At 39.8% G+C, this 16,705-nt stretch overlaps 1 long non-coding RNA gene across 2 annotated transcripts in view; it reads right to left on the reverse strand.

The window, feature by feature from the left end:
- LOC144050712 (uncharacterized) overlaps window positions 1-15,578 on the reverse strand; it is a 93,017-nt gene extending 77,439 nt beyond the window's left edge. For both annotated transcript variants that reach the window (XR_013293908.1, XR_013293907.1), the window contains exons 1-2: window positions 15,147-15,578; window positions 14,425-14,544 (exon numbers count right to left, since the gene is read on the reverse strand). This is a non-coding gene — a long non-coding RNA (uncharacterized LOC144050712). The remainder of the gene's footprint in view (window positions 1-14,424; window positions 14,545-15,146) is intronic.
- Window positions 15,579-16,705: the final 1,127 nt, after the last annotated feature.

Here is a 16,705-nt window from a genome sequence, read left to right on the forward strand (position 1 = left end):
GTTGCGGTGAATCATGGGGGCCACATATGTCCGGTCGTCCGAGGTTCCTTCCGGCAGTTTGGGCTCAGGTGGTGCAGACCAGCGCAATTCAACCAAGACAATTACCACAAAAGCCTGTCCCAGGCTCTGCAGTGTTTCAGCGACGGCTTCTGTTTCTCAAAAAACAGACGAGTTCAATGGCCTGTAAGCTAATTAATTAATGAACAGAGCGTCTGGATCCGATGCCCTTGGTTGTCGTTCAGCTTTGCGGTGTTTAACACGATTTCCCCGAACAAATACCTGGCTCAGGTTTCTTGCCTGGTGCCCGGCTGGGGAGAAAGGCGTGATTGGCACAGTTTAATTTTCACCAAGGTCTGCATGAGGCTGAGTGGCACTCTCGTAATTATGTTTGCAAATATCTCGGTCGCTGAGTCAAGCGTCTTGACAAGTGCAGGAAGTTTACACTTGGCTAGAGATGACAAAAGATGCCTGAGACGACACTGCAAGATCTTTTTTAATATTTCAGTAGCTTGTTTGTTGGTTTGAGGTTAACAGGGTTAAGGTAGAGTAGACAAGGACATGGAAGACTGAAGATAAAACATGGGACTGCAGACTTTTTTTCCCCAGAATGATTAAAAAAAAAAGTTGTTGACAAAATGTTTTAGAATGTTTTCCTGAAGCCACGAGGTTCCTCTGTCTCCAATAGTCTAACAATAGGTCACTAGATAAAGTATGATTGGACGTCTGCGGGTTAAGCTATTTGAGTCTATCAGAAGACAAGTAGATTACTGCAGAGGGTTCACATGATTTTTACATGATCACATGATTTCTCATGACACATTTCGGGATCTTGATGTTTTCTTTTTAATTTCCCATTGGTTGTTGTTTACAATTTGCCATGTCCAGTGTCCAAATACAAAGGGTTGCTGATTATGATGTATTGTACTGAAAAAACTTGATAACATCCGTAATTATTTTTATTTACATTTCTTTTAGCAATATTGTGATCAGTTTAGTCATGCTAGTCAGCTTTCCTGCAGCTCTCATCAGTACAGCAAATGGTTGTGTGGTGTTTTAAGTAGCGCTACCTAATATCTTTGAAGGCAGATGGGTTTTATTTTGGAAAGGAAACATCAGATGACGCGAGTCAGCAGCACAGATCTCCATGCCTTCACTTGCAAATGACTTAGCTTAACCTGACGTCTGTGACTTTGGATTGATGCTCAGTATTTTAGTTTCCGGGGTTATTTTCAGTGTGTTTTTTTTTTTTCCCATGTCACTCTTCAGAGGCAATCAATGGACCCTCGAGTGCACAGAACAGCAAATGAAAGCAAGAAATACTGCCAAAAATAGGAGAGGCAATTTGTCTCGCCATCCTGATTTTCTGTCTACTCTTGTAAGCAGTAAGCTACATACAGCTATGTTTAGCTTTGCGTGGATTTATCCTGATGAATTCTATATGACTTTCAACAGCTGCAATCAATGCGTCTTGAGGGGAACTGTAACGTCCAATCAAGTATTTCAGCTTAGTGTTGAGGGTTTCTTGAACTGCAAAAATGCCTTGACTATAATTAGCCCATACAAAATTGGCAGCAATGTATTTTTTTGTTTTTTTTCTCCGCAACTTCTCAGTTGCTCTCTTAACTTTAGCCCATCTATCAGAGCTCAAGAATGAATCAATGCATTCCTAATGACCTTGGAGCCCTGTAGCGTCCCTGGCGGCGGTGCAACCAAATAGGATGCAAAGCTGTGATCCTCAAAGAATTTCCATCACAGAAATAATGCTCTCCCCAAAGGCGCCGCCGCAAACTCTCCGCCCAAAGCAGCGGGCCCAGATAATTTAAACACATAAGCAGGTTCTTAGCACACCTTTAATCAATGCCAGCGGTGCCTTTTGGTCAGGAGGGAGGGGCGAGGCAATGAGAAGATAATGCCGGTGTAACCCGGGGACTTGCTGCAGAGGAAACACGGGGCAGCAAAGCCCTCTGGGTAATAAGAAACAAAACTCCTGACAAAGACTTCCCCTGCTGGAGTTTGCTGCAGCAAAGTCGCCTAATGAGCAAGATGTTTTGTTGGATTCATTTGCAAAAAGTTTGCAAGGAGCACAGCAAAAGGCTAGCTGACGACAACATGAACACTAAAGAAACGCTTCCGCCATCAAATGTCACAGAATGGTCTTTATTAAATTTTAGACTCTACCAAGTCTTTATCAATCTTAAAACTACAGTATGCTTCAGACTACATCGGTTGCTACTCGTCTTAAGCACCGTGTGAAGCATGTATTAGGCTGCATTCACACTGCAGTTCAATTCCGATTTTTTCCCAAGTAGCAGATTTTTTTCATGCAGTTTGATCGGTACAATTCCGATTTTTTCACACCCGACCTAGGCCTCTTTCATATGTGGATGCAAGACGGATATGTATGCGATGCGTCTGCACTGTGAAAGCTCATCCGCGCACATCCGATTCATACGTCGTCAAAAGCCTGGTTTGCGTTATATTGGATTTAACAAAAATCCGAATTGGGCATCACGCCCTGCAGTGTAAACTCAATCTTTTAAGTCTTTAGGTTCAGAGCAATCAAATTCAGGAGGGCCCGCTTCGGGAAAAGCCTGATCCCGGCAGCCGGCCCCGCTGACCAATTCCAACCCATCATATGCCTGTATATTGTCGTGTCTGCTGTCTGTCTTTGATGCATGTAAAGTTGTCTTCTTCCTGTACAGTCTGGTAAAAATTATTTTTCCCACGGGGACCAATAAACCAATCAATCAAACTATATTATTATTTCAACTATAACAATATCATTTTTTTAACTAGTATACCAGTCTTTATTGGTCCATCACCTATACCACTCTTTAGCAAACTTTAAACTCTATAATTCTTAAAACTACATTAGTCTTTACTTGTCTTGAGGCTATAGTAGATCCCATTGGTCTTTAGATAATAAAAATGTTCTGGTTTCCAAATGTTGTTAGGTGCTCATTTTTTCCCTGACCCACCAACCTCACTGGATGAACTTAATGAATTAATCATCCATCTATCCATCTATTTTCTGATCCGATTATACTCAGGAGGGTCGCGGGTGCACTGGAGCCTATCCCAGCTGTCTTCGGCCAGTAGGTGGGGTACATCCTGAACTGGTTGCCAGCCAATCGTAGATTAATTAATCAATAAAATCCATTCCCCAGCCACCATTTCATACAGAAAAAAACATAATTTAAGGGTGCAGCTTAAGCTACAAACCCAGCATCCCCACACCAAAGAAAGTAAAAGTTCTTGCATGGTTTCCGGTCCACTTGTCCGTATCCACAGTCCCCCCCTTTCCCTCCCGTCTCCCATGAAACTGATAGATGAAACCATTTCCTTCGAACCAAACATGCCTGGAAACATTACGAGTGCCATTTTCTCTTCCCGTATGAGGCCGGGAAGTCATGAAGGCGGCTCGTAGAGGGCCTTTCCAGGTGATGAAGTGCCTTCCCTTGGTGGCTCTTCTCACACATCACGGAGGAAACGTGCAAGATTTATCAGTGTTGGCCCACTCCGGAGCCCATGTGCTGTTTTATCCGGGAGCAGGTGTACCACCGCCGTGTTGGAGCTTTGAATTAAATCCTTGATAACATTGTCAGAAAACCCAAAATGAGAGACGAATAACTTCAAGTGGCGCAGATGTGACGGTGTATAAATACAATACGTAGTTGGTGGGATGTGCGGCATCTTCAGCCCACCACCATCGATATTGAAAAGCACCTAATTTAAGGAGTGCTTGGTATGGTTTGTGAATGATTTGTGCCTGTCGCCTGAAACCGCCTCGACCTTTAGGATACAGTTTGTAACGATGCCACCGGCATGTCTGTGCTTAAACTCTGTTCATTTTCGGCTGCTTAATGACAAGCGCCAGGTCGCAACATGCACTAAACTTGGTGAGACGGGAATCGTACTAATAGGACACCTTCAGGCCTTTGGCCTTGACCTGTGGGGGATTTGCATTTGCAAAAGACATTTATTATTTAAATCAAGTGGTTGGTTCTACATAAAGAAGGTTTAGTTAAGTATTTAGAGAACATCAGCACTTGGCATATAAACTCACCTCGATACCAATACTTTTTTTTGTTGTTCAATAATTGCCTCGGTTTTCAAACTCCATTAATCTTACATTTAAAATCAGCCATTTGGTTTGAAGAAGCCATTTTGTGCAAATTCAGGGCTCGTACTTTGACAAACACCTACAAGAGTTGTTGCCTACTTCAGAACATGGCATCAAACATTTATGATCATTTTGAGGAAAAAGTTGGTGTGTTCATCATACTGTAGGTAATTGCATTTATATTTCTTGAATGACATCACCAGATGATGTCACGGTTGCGACCAGCGGCTAACTGGACTGGAATGTTGTTTCCTTACACAGAGAGAAATGGAAGTGCACACGGGCTCAGTGGCCAAAATGTTGCACAGTATCAACCTGATCAATGCGTAGCCTCCCCGGGGACTAATATGGCCAAACTGTGAAAACAGCGTAATATTAGCAGCCGGTCCATATAGAAGGGCTCTATCAACCGTGTCAATATCAAAGAACAAATATCAGAGGGCTGCACTCTCATTTTGATGGTGATGCTCAGTCTGTCAACAATAGCGTCCAAGATCATCAGTTACTAAATGTTAGTTTTTTCCTGAGGAGCAAAATGAGGCAACTGTTTAAGAGAGATGATGAACTATATTAAGTGGATGAAAATGTCCAGTCCCCCCCATTCATCCTGTGAGGACGCCCATGTCCTACTCTTGTTCCTGAGTGAGAGGCCTTCATTGCGTCGGGACCGCTACTTTTACGCCGCCCAAGCACTCGCCGTTGGATGCTTGACTTCCGCCTCCTCCGTCAGTCAAATGTCTGCCAGGGGAGTTTTTAAAGCCCCCACATTCCTATTCAGACTGACAGATTCCAGCAGCAAGAGTGACTATGTTTAGAAGAATGTAGGCTGGCCACGTCAGTAGAGGGCTTTAAATTCATGCCGCATCGCAAAGGAAAACAACACTAATCTTTTTTTTCGTTCCCTTCACCTGTTAGCTGGTATTGTCCCCCCTTTGACAAGGCGTTTCATCTCGTTAGGAAAACATTATTGGTGGGTATCAAACCTCACATGTCATCGATTCAAATATAGGAAAAATCACTTTGATTCCTACAACCTTTTTTTTTTTAAATTAGGTTTCTTTCTTGGAAGTACAGTTTAATGTCAAATATGTTCTGAAGTTATATTGTGTTTTAAACAAATGTGTCTTCTGACAAAGTCCACTGCTTGAAAAGGTGCAGAGTCACCAAAGCAGTCATTTTAGGGTTCTTTTGGGCAGGTCACTGTGAAATATAACAGACCTAAACTAGACAGATGGGAGATGCTAATTTGCAAAACATTTAAGATTTTGCTTGTGACTACAGTAGAGCACAGTGGCAAAATTTTACCTAAATCATTTCTACTCAAATAGTGGGGTGGGCTCCCCTGGGAGTCGTGCAGCGATGCGGGTCGGGGGTGCCTGGGTGACCCCAGGGAACAATTGCCACACTAGAATAAAGTGTACTGTATTACACATCCTCTACAATAATTGGCAGTAGCACTCTTATTGTTAGTGTGCGTAGCAAGTATTTGCTCTTTTAGTAACTTTAGATTTTGCTTGCAATGTCTGTTGTGTTAAAAATTAAAAGATCTATGAAAACACACAGGAAGTCAACCATTTTGGCCTGAAGTAGCCATTTTTGTGTAATTTCCAGGGATCGTTCAAAGACCAACTTGTCCAAAAAAAATTGTCCCATTGCTCCAAAATCTGAACAATGTGTAATAGACAGATGGATGACACTTAACAGTGAAACATGCAGGGCACTGTCAGGGCCACTGGGAGCAAATTGGGGTTAAGTGTCTTGTTCAAGGACACTTCGACTTGGTCACCAAGGGTGAGGATTGAACCCACAACCTCACGGATGGAAAAAAATAATGATGGTTTACAGAAGGGACAATATCTAGTTTGATTAATGACTGTGGAGATCTAAGATCTAAATTTAAACAAATCACATTTTCATGGAGTGGGTTGCTTGATCAACCTTTCAGGTTCGATTGTATTTGACAGACATATCATTGCATTGTATTGAAGATCTGCTTTGATCTCTGACATCTGACGTCAGAATTCATTCAATATAAACAAGGTTTGTGGTCTGAAATCCACCAAACATTCAACAGGCAGGGTAAGAGTGGCTGTGACAAGAACCATCTCCATATTGCCGTAATTCCGTGTCAACGCTACCATCTTGTCTCTTTACAGACATCATGAAGGTGCATCGCAGTAAAGGAAACCAGTCACAACAAAAGCCTCATTGTTATTCCATGAAAGTGCTTTCTTTCTTCTCTGTCTCTTTTTGAGAGCTCAGCAGAATCTCATTCTTTGGAGCGCTTTAAGTCCTTATAGGAAACAGTCCATTGTGAAGACTCAATCATCCTTCAAGCAATCGAGGTTTCTTCCTTCAGAGGATCTTCCAGCCTTATCTTTCTGGAGATTTTGTACTCGTTTTTCTTTACATGAGCCAAACAGGGCTTTCTCATAGTGCCAAGCAGATGCTTGTCCCCGAGAGTTGGTCTTAGTTCTACCAAATTTGAAGTGGACAATGCAAAATTACAAAACGGAGCTTTTGTCTTTGTGTGCTTGTGTGTGTAAAGTTGGCCATTTCTGGGATGTTCTTCAACGAACAACTTGTTCTTTCGATTTTATTCAATTTGTAATACATTTCAACCACTCATATAGTACATAGATGTATAACACAAAATTATGAACCATTTGAATTTTTATCATTGTTTGTGGGCGTAGCGTGACGGCAAACTTTGATGACTCGTAAAAGGTAAAACTAATATCTCAACTCCACAAGATCAGACGTAACAGGAATAAAGAGGTTTACTTCCCACAAAATCTTGTCAAACGTGCACATTTAATTTAGGACAGTGGTTGAGTTGTTGAATAAATTGAGCTGTAAAATGCAAACACACTCTCGCAAGCAAGCGCCTGGATGCAAATGTTTGATTATGCGCGGAGTAATGCGGTTTTCAGGGAAGAGGAGGCACTTAAATATTAGTAAATTGGCAGGATGGCCTCATGCGTGGCGGCCCCAATGAGAAGGCAAACACAGAAAATTAAATTACACAATGTAGGTTTTTGTCTTTATTTCCATAATGTGGCCCTTTAATGGAATTACTCCGCTAAGCACTGGATTTTCATTCATCATTTGAAATTCAGATAGACGCATTATGGCAAACCTGCTGACAAAAATGAACCCAATAAGTGAAACGCAGGCCTGCTTTGCTTGCATTTAATTACACAAAGAGAGCCAGTGCCAAGATGGATATTAATATTCTGCCGCATCATTAAAGAAAAGAGTGATTATTAAGACAAAATACTACACTCCGTCTCTGTTATGTTGCCGTTATTAATGTCGAGACAAAGTCAGCCTGCAGGACAAAGCGGCAGCCATTAAAAGGCCAGGCTTTAATTTAGAGTTAATGCTGTGTCTTCTTTAGCATATTTTCATTTCCACATCTTATAAGTTTGCTTTGGAGGCCTTGCATGCAGATGACTTACTTCTAGTCTTTTGTTCAGTCAAAACCAACAGTTAGTTCAGTTTCACTTTATTAATGTATTCAGACATATTTTCACAACAAACCATTCACTCACAAATGCGTATGCATGTTGTCTGAAAGGGAAAATAGGCAGACGCACGTATTTATTATGACTACCCTCCGAACATAAATTAGAAAGTGTTGCTGAGGCCTAGAAAAAAACAACTTAAGATTGAATTTGCATGATTCACTTTATAAAATCATAATAATAATATGCAGCTAAAAACAAATTGCTGTCCACTCTCAATATAAGCATTTAATATATTTCTCTTATGCATAGTTTTAACTCTTGGCCCAACTTATTCCAATTTGGAATTAGCGTTCCTGCACAGGAAGAGCATTAACGCTTCATTGCTCAGGTTAGTTACTGTCTTACATTTGTGATGGCGGTAGCTGCGCTTTAAATGGTAGGCCTATATGAAAATAAATAAATAAATGTTTTCATGACCTATAAGAAAATTTGAAATAATATTTTTTTTCGTAAAAAATAAAGAATAAATCTCATATGACAGGGAAATAAGATAACGTAAATACATTAATTATTAACGGTGACAGTCTTAATTGTTGTAGGGTAAAGTGAAACATTAGTAAATCTAAGGCTTCTTTAAAAAACACACCAATAAACACAAACTGAAAGAGGCTGCAGTAAAGGCCTGGAAAAGAACTTCAAATGACTGCAACAATTTGTTATGCCACCAAATAAGCAATGTTATTCACTTTACGTTAATTTAATCATGTTTGTTCCAAGACTTTTGCTTACTTGAAAAGTGGGTGGGTTCAAACAAAAGGTGGACTTTTCAACTTTTGTCTCATATGCAACCTTTGATCTGAAACCCAAACGTCTTCAGTATACAACAAAAGCAAAGGAATTGACCTTGAAGTTCTAATACTTTTGGATAGGCCAATTTATTCCATGATGAGAATGAAACTGGCTTCATGGACTGAGTTTTCAAAATATTCCAGTCGGCACGAAAGAACTATAAATAAATAAATAATAGAGATAGAGATAATAGAGATCCTGAAGTCACGTGACTTTCTTTGAACACGCCCCCCGTGGCAGGAAAGTATTGGCTAATGGGCTACAATGGCGTGGAGGGTGAAAACTAGCGTTTATCCATCAACTTTCCGCCCAACAGCATTGACACACTTTGATAAAAAGAACATGATATACATGTGCGAGGTGGACATGTTGGATTGCCGATGAAGTGTCAGGATGTTTTTGTTTTGTTTTTTCCCAACTTGGCGACGCTGCTAATGTGGAATTACCTCCTCTGTTGCCAGTGAGTGCTTTCAAATCTGATCATTCAAAGGCTTTACAAGTTTGTACAATCCAGATGTATTTCCCCTTTATGTGCAAAAATGCCATCAAAGTTGACATTTATACTATCAAAAAGTCTTCTTTATGGTGTTGGTCAGTTATTAAATTCAACTGTGTAATATCTGTTAAACCGTGGCAGCACAAATGAACGAAACAGTCACCATGTACAAAGTGTAACATTGGCGATGCATTGGTTCCTCTTTTGGTAGTCTGGAGCATGCACAATCCTTTTTTTTTGCCTCTTCTTGTTGTGGCAGCTGACAATCATTGTTAAAGTGTGACGTTTGCCGTTTACTCAAAGTGGAAGACGCGTTTTCTGTGCTGCCAAAACGGATGCGCTCACAGCCATTTTGAGACACGTGACGTCAGGATCTCTATGCAAATCCGAATCGGGATGAACAGCCCTACACAATTTGGTGAGTTATGCTGTATGAAAAAAAAACACAAAATTAATTTTGACAAACAATAAACATGACAAAGGGACAGAAAAGCAAAAGCAAATTCAAGAGAGAAGTATTGGGTGAAACATGGGCAGGGAGGAGGTCAAATTTAAAAAAGGCGCAGAGCAGCGAGGAAGATGTTGTGGATGTCTCCCGGGGAGATCATTAGGTGTGAGTAGGCTAATAATTGGACATCAGCTACAACCTCTCTTCCCATATGAAAGCCTAACCTCTTCACCACTTCCTGCAAGTCATCACTTTTGCGTCACGTTTGAATGTACGGCACGGCGTCTGGCGGACTGGGACTGGTCGCTTTGAGGCAAAGTCGCCCTCATCAAAAGCTCCCTTGTATTTCCTAGTTAAGCGCGGGAAGCATGATGAAAGCCGCGCAGAAGAGGAATTGTACATCTGCTGTATTAGCCGACCTCGTATGTTTCGTCTTCCTGTTTAACAGAATGAAAGATTCATCCGCCGGTTTGGTCCCAGCACACCCGCTGTGCGGCAGCGCGGCAGCTTCCTGCCATTTGCCAGCTCACCGGGGGTGCCTTCAGATCCCGCTCCCGGTGGCCATCTTGTAAAATATCATCTCAGGAATTGTAGCATCTTTTAAGATGTTTCAATAAAACATTGTGACGTTTGACGTGAGTCATCAAACTGACTAGGAATATGAGAGCCCAAGTCAGAGTCCTCAATCGCTGCTGCTTCCTCTTAGGAAGGCATCTCGGTGGATTTAAGGCCTTCAGAATTAGAAATTATTCTCCCCCTGACTCAAACCCACAGGTGTCAAATTCCGGTCTAGAATGTAAAAAACTGCCACAGTTTGGTTTTACTTTCTGGATTTGGATCTTTTCAGAAGTCATTGTCCATATTCTCACTGAACTCCTCCCGTGTCCGAGTGTTTGCTTCAACGATCATCAAAGCTGCATTCCACTTTGCAGCCTTTGCAGTCCCACAGGCCAAAAATGCCAGATAGGACTCATTTTTCAGCTTGACGGCATCTCTCACCGCAGTCCACCAACAAGTTCGGAGATTGTTGCCACGATAGGCACCAACTAACTGCCTCAACAATGGTGGCACTGAATATGACGTTAACAAAATGACGGACCAGAAATGACGCATTTTAGTTAGCAATGAGTTGAGCTGTTGTCACCCATTTTGATGTTAATAATAATAATTATTATTATAACTATTAGAATTTGCGTGGGAATGCTGGAAGCTGAATGCTTATAAAGAATATTAAATGGTAAATTATGTGAAAATTGCAATTTTTTAATTGTAGTTAAATGACAAATGAATAAAAAGAAAACGTGAACTGCAATCTGCTTCCAGCATTCCCACAATAATAATAATATTAAGAAGAAGAAAATAATAATAAATTTGGTTTGTTTAGTGCCTTTCAAGAGGCCCAAGGGTGCTGTACAGATACAACCACATCATATCGAAGCAACAATTCTGGTTGTTGTAATGCAGAATTACTCCCTAAGGATGAAAGAAGTTACAAACTTTAATTGAAATAGATTTTGGGGGCGAATTGAAGAACTCCATAGGATACTAAATTATTCGACTTTCATTCGCCATCATGCGTTGCTCACCTACAATCGTGAAAACTAAAATACTGCAACAATAATAATAATAATGATGACAATGACTTTCTGTGTCAAAATAATTTCATTGCCTCTCTCTTATTTAACTTTCATTTTAAGGTTTTTCCTTCTTATTTATTTATTATTTTTCAACTGACAAAATGGACTATTTTTTTATGTTCAAAGTAAAAGGCTTTTTTCCTCCATTACATTTTCTGGTATTTCATATTGTAAAATAAATGAGTGTATTAGTGTAAACCGTCCGAGGTCTTTTTGTGGCTCAAGTAATTAGCTTTAATGATTAAATCCGGCCGAAAAGAAAAACGGTAATTAGTAACACTCTTGTCACCGCCGCGACTCGAAATAATGAAACATGATTCATCTCGCCTTAATTCTCTCTTAAGTAATTAGCTTGAATGATTAAATGTGACAATTGGAAAAGTATTCATTTGCATGTTCTCATCACTTTTTTTCTGTTTAAAGCATCAGTAAGCATTGGTAAAGGAAACACATGGCTGCTGCTGCTGCTTAAAAAGTAATCCAGTTACACATTGTCTACTCTGTAAGACTCAAGGAGAATATCAAAGCACCTCTTCCTCCTAATTATGATTATGTATTGATCGTCTTCGCCTCATCGGGTAAATGGGTCTCGATAAAAGTCGTAGAGTGGACCCAGCAACTTACATTAGCTAACAAAGCTCTAACAAGGATCAGCAGTATATATATATATATATATATAATGGATGTATATTTACAAGAAATCAAATGAACAATCCTTTGAGGTCCGCTTAATAGAAAAAAATGAATAAAGTAGGGGTGTCAGGCAATTCAATTTTTTAATCATAATTAATCGCATGACTTCAATAAGATAACTCACGATTAATTGCATCTTTTATATCTGTTCTAAATGTACAATAAAATGTGTTTTTTCAAAGTTTCACACTCTTGTTAACATAAAAGTGGACAAAAATGTTGAACTAATAGAAATATGGTTGCATCTTTTAGTCATTAAAGAAATATTTTTCTGCCACTAGGTGGCATAATTGCATTTGTTAGACATTGGTGACAGCTCAGTGCATTTTTGTTTTCATATTAAGAGCTATCTAATCTTTAACATTTAGTCACTTGTGAAATTCTGCACATTTTTAAAATTGTAAATTACAACTTGACCCCAGTCTCCACAAATACATGCTAAATTGATTTCAGCTCAATTTTGACGTGGACATTTCGTTGCAACTGGAATTCCTCCAATATATGCTTTCCAAGTAAGGGGCGGTCATTAATTGCACGTTTAAAAAAAAAAGTAGCGTTAAAGGAATTTTAAATTAACGCACTAATTTTGAGACTCCTAGAATAAACACATTTCATCAAACAAAGTAATAAAACAAATATCATGGGACGTTTCATAATGGTAATCATCAAACCCTGTCTTGTCAACATTTTGTCCACCCTGTCTTGTGTGTTGTTTTTGACTATTGAAGTTGCCAAGCGCCGCAAAAAGTTCCTCAAAAAAATTCCTGCTTGATTTGCTTTCACTGCCGTTGTGCAAATGTGTCTGCCACGTGATCATTAAACAAACATCTCTCAATAGTTTGATGTCAGTCACAGCCTAAATGTGTCATGTTGGCCTCCAGCAACGAGGCTGTTTTTACATTTTAAGAGCTTCTTTTTTTGTCTCTTCCTGGCTCCAGATGATGCGAAAGTGGGACAAACAGTGCAAACAACATTGATAGGAAAGTGCTATTAGTGATATTGTAAGGGTCCTGTATTAGATTAAGACAGAATCCCTCTTGCATGTTCATCATGACAGGACGCATGGGAAACGAAAAGCTGCCTAATGCACAGGTTGACGGACATTTTACATCATTTGTTGTCATTTCCAGAGATTGTGCCTGATCTAACTCTTCCAAATGAATTTTTGAGCCTTTGGTCTATCATAACAGGAAGCACATGAAATTCTCAAAGGGTCATAACTGCAATTGAACAGGAAATTGGCCAATTTGGTTTAAACAAGCCAGTAATGGCAGATTACAGGACCTGTACTACAAATACCTTCAAAGCTCAGATCCTAGACAGATTGGATTGTTACAATATGCAGACCCCCACCCCCACCCCAACCCTCCCCTCCGTGGCATTATTTGCCCCCAAAAAAAGCAGGTGCAAATACCCGTTCGTCCGGGCTTACAGCTTTACGTTTCATTGTTGTTTGCAAATACAAATGTCCTACAATTCGCTACACTCGCCGTGTGTTCGATAATGTTTGCATGCAATGAAACAGTTCATTAGCCTCCAGCAGATAATTAATTAAAAAACCTGCGTAGAGATTCACGTCAACAAAACCCCTTTCTTACCTTTTCCTCACAATAACAACATCCCTGCAGAATTCCCAAATAAACCCCCTTGACTGTTCTTTATCCCTCATTACGATTGAACTTATTCAAGCTAGCTAACCTTCACGTTGGAATTCATCAGTGTTTGCGCGTCTAATTTGGTCCACTTTGATCTTCGCGAGAGAAATAGAAATATCACGGTAAACAATAGGATCAGGTGCACTCTAGTTGAGGAAGAAAGTTTGCTCCCATAGAGTGGACCGAGTTGTTGTGGCCTGCTTATTTACTTTCTCTGGCTCATGCTGTTTACTTTACGGAACGGATATGAAAAGTCGCATGTCAGGTGTATATTATTGGTACTGGTAAGTGTTGGTCAATAGAAATTTAAGGAAGGACTACAAATAATCAAAATCAAGGCCCAACGCCCAACCCAAAACACAAAAATCCAATCTCATTTCTATGGTAACATTTTAGATGATTGATGGGATGAGGAGAGCAACAGCAAAGCAAGACGGTAGGTGGTAAAAATGTTTGCAGAAATGGAATCATTATTTTATGGGGACTAAAGATAACGTCATGTAATTGATATGTCACAAATCCACTGTTACTGTGGCTGAATTATTACAATCACGTGGCGGAATTAAAGTAAAGTTAAATGTGATCGACAGCAACATATCAGTTAGAACCATCAAAAACTTTTTTCTATTTTCTTCAAGTGGCCTAATGTATTTGACAAGATGGCAGCCGAGATAGAACACAAACTCAGCAAAATATGTATATTCAAACGAAGATAATCATGAATGACAAAAACAGAAGATAAAATCAGGTTCAAAATGTGTTAAAATAAAAATGTGTCAACATTTTTTTACGGTGAATGCATTGTAAGCTTGTAAAACAGCTATTTATGTTATGTTAAGTTATTTTTTATGACCACAAGTATAGTTCAACAAACCGGTGTCTGTACACATTTTTATATGTTTGCCTTTTGACTCTAGTGTTATTTTAGTGTTTTATTGCTTTTACTGATTTTGTTATTTAATCGATTGTTTTACCTGCCTTTTTGTCTGATTTTACCTTCATGTCCAGCCCTTTGCTGAAAGTTGAGTTCAGTTAAATGTGCTGGAGACTTACATGAATGTTGTCGATGTAGGCCAAGCTGTCTTCTTGAATGGTGTGTCTTGCAATTTTTTTTTTAAACTTCAGGTGGAAGAAAGGCAGGCAGCTGTCTCAGTGCGAGTTCCCCAGCTTCATCTGCAGCAAGACATAGGCATCAATAAATTATGGAATGGCATACCTGGGATTTTGTCATTCTGTAGCCAACTAAAATTAAACCTAAAACCCACAGCAAGTGATGCCAAAATCTATGAATGAATTTACTACAAACACTGTAACATTCGTGTGATAGAGCATATGAGAGATTTTACTTTCGTAATGTACATGTAATCTGTGCTAACTATATTAAGAAACTGTGTCCCCAGGTTGAATTTGCCTGCTTTAAACTGGCTATAACCTAGTTAGCTAGCAAGCTAGCTGGCAAAATAGCTGGTAAGCTAACAAACCAAACAAGCTACCCTAGCTGGCAAGCTCAAAATGGACATAAACACAGCTGTCATGAACAAGTTTCATAATTGACTTAGTAAAAGTCCAAGAAGAAAAACAGAAATGCTACAAGAGTGTGTGCTTCAGTGCTAACGGCTAATTGGCTAGCTAAGTTGTTAGCCAAACTTGCCAGTGAGCCTCGACAAAACAAAGATACTACTTCAATAGGTAACACAGCACAGGCAATGTGAATTATAAACAGTACGTAATGTGCAAAAATAATATATAATTTTAAAAAACAATCATTAGTTTACCACACGAGCGGCACCGGGGTTGACTGGTTAGCTGCGTTCGGCTAACACCGTTAGCACGTCCGCCTCCCAGTGCTGAGGACGTGAGAAAGAGTCCGGGCTTCAGCCTTCCTGGGTGGAGTTTGCATGTTCTCTCCGTGCTTGCGTAGGTTTTCTCCAGGTACTACGGTTTTCTCCAGGTACTACGATTTCCTCCCACATTCCAAAGACATGCATGGCAGGTTAATTGAACACTCCCAATTGTCCATAGTTGTGATTGTGAGTGTGGATGGTTGTTTGTCTCCGTGTGCCCTGCGATTGGCTGACAAACAGTTCAGAGTGTAATCCCCCCCACACACACTCTTGTGAGGACAAGCGGTTAAGAAGATGGATGAATGGATGGATAATTTACCACATTATGAGGCTAAATTCTCCTGGAGGTAATTTGCACCCTCACAGAGCAGTCCTTGGTGGATGGAAGTCTCGATGTGATGACGTCATGACGTTTGAAGCAAAACAACCCATCTGCTGAGTCAATGCCAAATATAAATAGCCCATAATGGGCTCATAATCCAGCAGTTGAGTAGCTCAAATAATCGATCTTGGAATGAGGAATTTTGACACAGCTCAAAAATAACTTAAAATGGGGAAAATATCATATACCAGCACTTATAGGGTACACGATAAAATAAACCCTTTTTTCTCTCTCTCTTTTTTAACTGCCACATTGCACAGTAGAAACAGACAGAACAACTAGAAATTATCCAGGAGTTAAAGAAAAAGAAGAAGAGAAATAGATGACATACACACATACGCGCTATGTGGTTAATGTGATGGCTGCTCTTGCAAGTAATTTATGATAACCACCGCCATGTACAATAGAGATAAGCAGAAGGACAGAGTTGGGAAAAGTCTGAGTGACAGTATTGGTCAAAGTGGGAATGAAAGGGTTACATCATCATGTTTTAATCCTTATCATAGGGAAGAAAAGCTTTTTATAATGAATCAGAATGGTAATATTGTGTTACAGTACAACTCATCACCCTTCCTATTTACTTTTCTATGAGCAGAGGAGATTAGATATGATGCAATTTCCCCCGCCTTACTGTTTTTTGTTGTCATTTTTTTTTTCTTTTTGATTTCTATTTCTGAGCGTGGTTGCGATCTTGCCTCCCCGCTAATCTTGTCAGGAGATTAGACTTTGTTGGCCTTTATCTGATTCTCAGCATTCTCATAAATAACAAAAGCTTCTGATGTTATCCATTACTGAGTGTGGCACACAAAAAGTGTGTGCGCCTTTAGTGGACTTCAACACGCACACACGTTCGTTTTTCTTCGTGTGGCTGCAGCACTTATTTGTGTAGTTCATCTCAAACTGTTTTTCCTCCCCTGATTTTCACTTTGTATATTATATTTATTTTTATGATGACTTACATCATACGCTCGCTTATGGAGTTAATGAAGGTTTCAAAATCATGCCAGAATGTACGTTAATTTCTATTTCTATTATTTCCAATGGAGAAAAAATTCCTTCCAAGTCCAAGCCAATAACATTTGAGAACTTTGAAGGTGTTCCCTGCGTT

The sequence above is a fragment of the Vanacampus margaritifer genome, chromosome 4 (genome assembly GCF_051991255.1).
Source record: "Vanacampus margaritifer isolate UIUO_Vmar chromosome 4, RoL_Vmar_1.0, whole genome shotgun sequence".
NCBI lineage: Eukaryota > Metazoa > Chordata > Actinopteri > Syngnathiformes > Syngnathidae > Vanacampus > Vanacampus margaritifer.